Source organism: Cajanus cajan, chromosome 4 (assembly GCF_000230855.2).
Source record: "Cajanus cajan strain Asha chromosome 4, NIPB_CcT2T_4, whole genome shotgun sequence".
Taxonomy (NCBI): Eukaryota; Viridiplantae; Streptophyta; class Magnoliopsida; order Fabales; family Fabaceae; genus Cajanus; species Cajanus cajan.
The window spans coordinates 1442008-1448007 of record NC_138520.1 but is presented as its reverse complement, the minus strand read 5'-3'; the positions used below and the strand labels follow the sequence as shown (position 1 = coordinate 1448007).

Below are 6000 nucleotides of genomic sequence, written 5' to 3'. Positions count from 1 at the left end.
CCTATTAGTTAATTAGGATGTATCCACGATACATAATCACTTGGGTACATTGATTGCTAATTTGTTTAACACCTTGGACTATTGGAATAAATTAATCGCTTAATATTTTACGCTTAATCCCTCTGCATTTTGACACCAAATTAGGGTTATGAAAATCATTATCGATAATTTTATGGGAGTCCAAACTTCACCTTAACCTAATAGGCCAAGGCACTAAACATACGACCTTGGTTTATTCAAGCTATACGGATATGTATACTATAACAAAATTTAGTATTACCGACAATTATTTAATGGTAATAAATTAATTGCTTCTATTTTATTATTTAATAAAAATATTAATGACTATTATATAATGGTCACTAAAAATGTATTTACATCACATCAAAATTTATTATTAGCTAGTGACAATTATTTGTTAGAAAAAACTTAAGTCTCATATCGATTAGAAATAAAATAATTGAAGAGTATATAAGTGAATGATAACTCTCACCTTACAAGTATGTTTTATAAGGTTGAGTTAGACCTATAACTTACTATTCTAAGTTGGTATTTAGGAGATAAGATAATTAAAAAAATTAAAGAATATATACTTAGAGGATAACATTCATCTTCTAAGTCTCACATCAATTAGAAATAAGGTAACTAAAGAGTATTTGTACTCATCTTATAAGTCTTACATCAACTAGAAATAAGATAGTTAAAGAGTATTATAAATCTTTTCTTAAATTTTTAGCGGAAATTTTAAATGTCAGTAACAAATGACACAAAAAGTTATACACTTTTCCCGACCATTATGAGGGTCTTTACCAGCATATAGGATAATTTTCAGTAAATATTTTAGCGACACTGCATACAATGGCTAATGTATGAAATGCCGGTAAAAGATTTTGTAGCGATTTTTATTGTCACTAAAAATCATATTAAATGTCACTAAAAGTCCATTTTATTGTAGTGATAGATACATGTCCTGTAGTGCATGTCCTGTTTTTTTACTTATAAATAAGTAAAAATGTTTACAATTTTTAGAAAAAAATATAAATTAATTTTATGTAATATTTTTAATCTAAGAATATTCCTAGAACAATAATTAGAATACTATTTACAATATATGTGATTAAGAATATTTTTTTAAAAATGTAATATATATTTTATATGAAATCATAAAAATTAAATATATTTAAATAATTTCATTAATTTGTGTGAAATTAACTTTTTTTATGTATAAGTTTAGAGAGAGTAACAATTTCTTTCTGGAAAAGAAAATAAGGAAGGATAAGTAAAAGAACCAATTGAATACTTTCATATACTTTTTATGCGTTTAGATATTTGTGCAATTAATGAAGTGCTAGTATTATTTTTCAATTAATGATGCCTTCGAAATTAAACACTAGTGACATGACCATTGTTCAAATATCTCTTCCCTCTTTTCTCTCTAAAGTGGATGGCTTGTATCACCCTAGCTCCTCTTCTTCCCCAATCTAATTTTTTGGTATATACATTTTTGTTTGCACAACTGATGGGTGGTCTAGTAACATGCTAAAATGGGAAATAAAGAGAGAGGAGGGTGAAGCTTTACATACATATTATATATTAATATTCACCTGAAAATAGTAGCACCTTGTATGATCGAGAGAAAGTGTAGACAAGGATGTGGTCATAATCCTGTATCTATTTACACCATACGTAATGGGTGAACATTTTATTCAACCCTACCCATATTTATTGAACCCAAAACCAAACCCTAGAATGAACTTCCTCATGCAATTTTATGTTTAGTTGATTAACAGTCTCTCATGTTTAGAATCTCACAATCACAAATTCAACATTGAGTCTTATATCGTCCTTCCCGGCCATATGGAGCAAGAAATTGACAATTTGATATTCAACATGGGTTCACTCGGAACCAGCTTTCCACAAAAGTAAGACCATTAAAAAAACAATCGTGTTTGTTTTCATTAATTTGTGTATTGTTTTTGGAAATAATATGGTAACATGTAGCATTCAACCTTTTCTATTATTTTATTTAAAATTCTTCATATATGCATGTATGTTTAGTTTTTGAGTTTGTGTGCACTAGGAGAGGATTGTCAAGGTATTACTCGGGTAAATCAAGATCATTTGCTTGCATGGAAGATGTACATTCCTTGGAAGATTTGAAGAAACCAGAACATCCTGATGCAAAGAAAAGGAAGAAACATTTGCACATGAAGGAATTGCGCAACCTTCCTCCCTATCCCTGCCGAAGGGTTAGTTGCACTCAATTAACTACCCCATATGTCAACGTGTAGGATTTTATTTCCCTAGTTCAACGCGTCCTTGCTCACACTATTGGTATGTCATTAATGAGAAATTATTAATTTTTGAAAATTACTAAGTGCTCTTAGAGTATTGGTTAAAAAATCAAAACTAGAAAATTTTTATTGAAAAATATATTTATACAGTCTCTTGCATAACTTTATTTTAGTTAAATAAAAAATTTCTATATATTAATTTCTTAACCAATATTCTTAGGACACTAATTAGTAAGTCTCTTAATTTTTTTATATATTAAAAATTTTAAATATATGTCATGTAATAATTAATTAAAATTATAGACATTTGATATATAGTCTTAGACTATCTAATAATTTTTCGTCATTAACACCCTATTGGCTAGTAACTAGTATTGGGATATCTCTCCACCCTACCACTCCACAGAAAAATCTCCATGTGATCATTCTACTTTCTCCCACATTCCATCTTCTTGTTCATGTGTATATATTTAAGCAAATTCTATTATTAAAGGAAAAAGTATTAATTACGCTTATATGCGATTTGTAATTTGTATCAGTGTAGAAAGTTGAAATCAAAACATATGATTGAGTCTAATCCTTTTTTCCCGTTTTGTTTCTTTGTTACATAAATACATTCTTCCCATATTTGAGACTATCCCAATTCAATAATTGTCATGGACATGGATATATTTTTTTCTTGCGGTGAAGTTTCACTTTAATTTTAGATTCCAATTTTGACTCCCATGAGGCAACTAATTTTCTTTATTTTTAAAATCAAGTTAACTTTTAATCCTTTTATAAATTTGCTTCTGTCTAAAACTCGCTTTCCATAAGATATTTGATGATTTATAATTGATTTTGAGATATGAAATAATTTTCAAAGTTAGAAGTTAGAAAATAGAAAAATATTTAAATGTGAGATTAATTAAGGTTAAAAGTTAAGAAAATTGATACTTATTTATTTGAGTGAAACTTCACGTTTTTAGTTGATGTATTTTATGTAGAAAAGAGTTTAAAATAAATCATTTGTTTTAATTGTGAAAATTTTAAGTATAAATGAGAAATTGAAGATTTTAAATAGAATAAAATCAATAGAAAAAAATCAATTTTTTTATTTCATAAATAAAAAAGATTTAATTATGTTTTTAAAAAATTTGGAAATTACACATAATCCAAATTAAAGAGATAAATAAAAAAAAAAAAACCAATAAATTCCTTACTTATCTACATATAGAGATGTTATTTCTTCTGAAAGAAATGGTCGGAAGTTTCTCTGAGTCAATCATAAAAAGTTAACACTTGTCAACTAATTAACTTATACAAAGTAAAATACTCATTAATATTTAACTTGCAACTATTACACTAAGTCGGAAGATGTTTTGCAACTTTATCGGATGAGAAATTTTAAAAATTTAAAGAATTTAAAATTTTAAAATTTTAAAATATTTTAATTTTAATTTTTATCATTATTTAAATATTTTATTTAAATAAGTTATTTTAAATTTAAATTTTAAATTCTTAATTAATATATATGATAAATATTAGTTGATTTTTAAATATTTAATAGTTTTAAAAATTATCTAAGCCATACAAATATATAAATATTTTATTTTCATGATTAATTATGAAATAAGTATAATTTAAGCAATTTTATATTAAGTTATAATAAAATAATAAGATAAAAACGTGTAAAAAGAAGGAAAAAAAAACATGATGCAGATTTGATTTTAGACACAAATAAAATTTATTTAATTAGTCAATTCAATCTTTAGTCCACTATAACAAAATTTGTTATTAACGATAATTATTTAATAGTAATAATTTAATTTATCATATATAAAAATATTAAAGTTAATATATAATAGCTACTAAAAATATATTTATATTACACTAAAATTTACTATTAGCGATAATTATTTATTAAAAAAAACTTAAGTCTCACATCGATTAGAAATAAAATAATTAAATAATATATAAGTAAGTAATAACTATCACCTTACAGGTTCATTTTATAGGGTTGACTCCTAATTTACTATTCTAAATTAGTATCAAATCATCCATTATTACCAAATTCAATAGTTTTATAAAACAATTAGAGAGCAACTTTCACCTTATAAATCTCACATTTCTTAAAAGACAAGACAATTAAAAAAATAAATTAAAAAAATAAATTAAAAAAATAAGTTAAAAAATATATAAATAAAAGACAACCCTCGTCTTACAAATCCCACATCGAGTAGAGATAGAAAAAAGTATATAAGTTATGAATTTAGAAAAGGAAATTATAGGAATAAATTATTTAAAGTAAAGGAGACAATTGAAAAAAATAATTTTTAATAGCCTTTAAAATGACTACTAGAATTGCCACTAAAAAAATAAGTTTTTCCGACAATTTAGTAGATCTTTACCGGCATTTTATATAAATATCGTAATAGTATTAGCGACACTAGATACACCAGCCTTTATTTAAATGCTGGTAAAAAAAATAATGGTCATTTATATGGCGCTAAATAATAAATTAATTACCACAAAAAATTAATTTTAGTGTAGTGGTCAAATCCATTTAATTAAAAAATATATAATATCATAGAAAATGTAAATGTTATATTCTATACAGTTTGATAAATGAGTTGTATAAATTTGTTCACAAAATAATTGAATTCATTCTAACAAAGATAATATTGTATTCTTCGACTAATTATTTTAAAAATTAAATTATAAAAATATATAAAATAAAAAAAAATAAGACAAATAAAATAGTTGTACATAATAATTGGACTTTCAACAAAATTCTTCTTTCTTTTTAGTCATGCATTTTTATTACATAGACAAAACAAATCACTCATATAAAAATTACATCAAAAATAAGTAATTTATTTCAATAGTTGATAGTACAATATTATAAAACTTGTATAAAATTATTTATTTGACTGACATGATATTAACCATAATAAATTTTTTTAAAAAGGATAAAAAAAAGGATTGATAATTAATTTTTTTTTAAATTATATTACCATGCATAAATTTTTAAAAAGGATTGATAATTAATTTTGTAATCCCAAAATTAAAGTTTGACCCCAACTTATCTTTAATATATAGGTTATTTTCAAACCTTTGAATATGCATTGTTGAAAACTTTTATAAAATTAGTTTATAATATTTCTATTGAAAGTCAACAATGACAATATTTTGTTTTTATTTATCATACTGTCCTAGATTTTAATATATAAAAAATTAAAAACCTAAAAGAAACAAATGTTACTAAAAAAAACTAACATATTTTAAAAAATAATTTTTAAATTTTAGATAGTTTGATAGATTAAAAAATATTTTATAATAGAATTATTTTCTAGTGAAAATAATTTTCAAATCTCGTGCTTATTCTAATAATTATTTTTGTGACTGACATATTTAAAATTTTTCAAATAATTTGATAAATTAATTTTTTATAATAAAATAAATCCATGTTCCATATACCTGTTCTAAGCATGAAGAGACTCCATAATATAATAATTAAGCAATTGTTATTCCTTGAATTAGCTTTCATTGTTTAAATAGAAGTCATAGCACGCAGATTAATATCTTGAATAAGGTGAAGAAAAAAAATATATCAGTCAAAATTAGATGACAAGAATTTTAAAAATGGTGGTGATGACTTTAAAGAAAGCAAAAGGTAAAAGTTTAAATAATGAGTTTAGTTACAAAATAAAAAATATTTTTTATG

At 23.6% G+C, this 6000-nt stretch overlaps 1 long non-coding RNA gene across 1 annotated transcript; it reads left to right on the top strand.

Moving 5' to 3' along the window:
- Positions 1–372: 372 nt before the first annotated feature.
- Positions 373–2871, top strand: LOC114916142 (uncharacterized). The gene is made up of 2 exons (XR_003804482.2): positions 373–1922; positions 2081–2871. It is a non-coding gene; the product is annotated as an uncharacterized LOC114916142 (long non-coding RNA).
- Positions 2872–6000: the final 3129 nt, after the last annotated feature.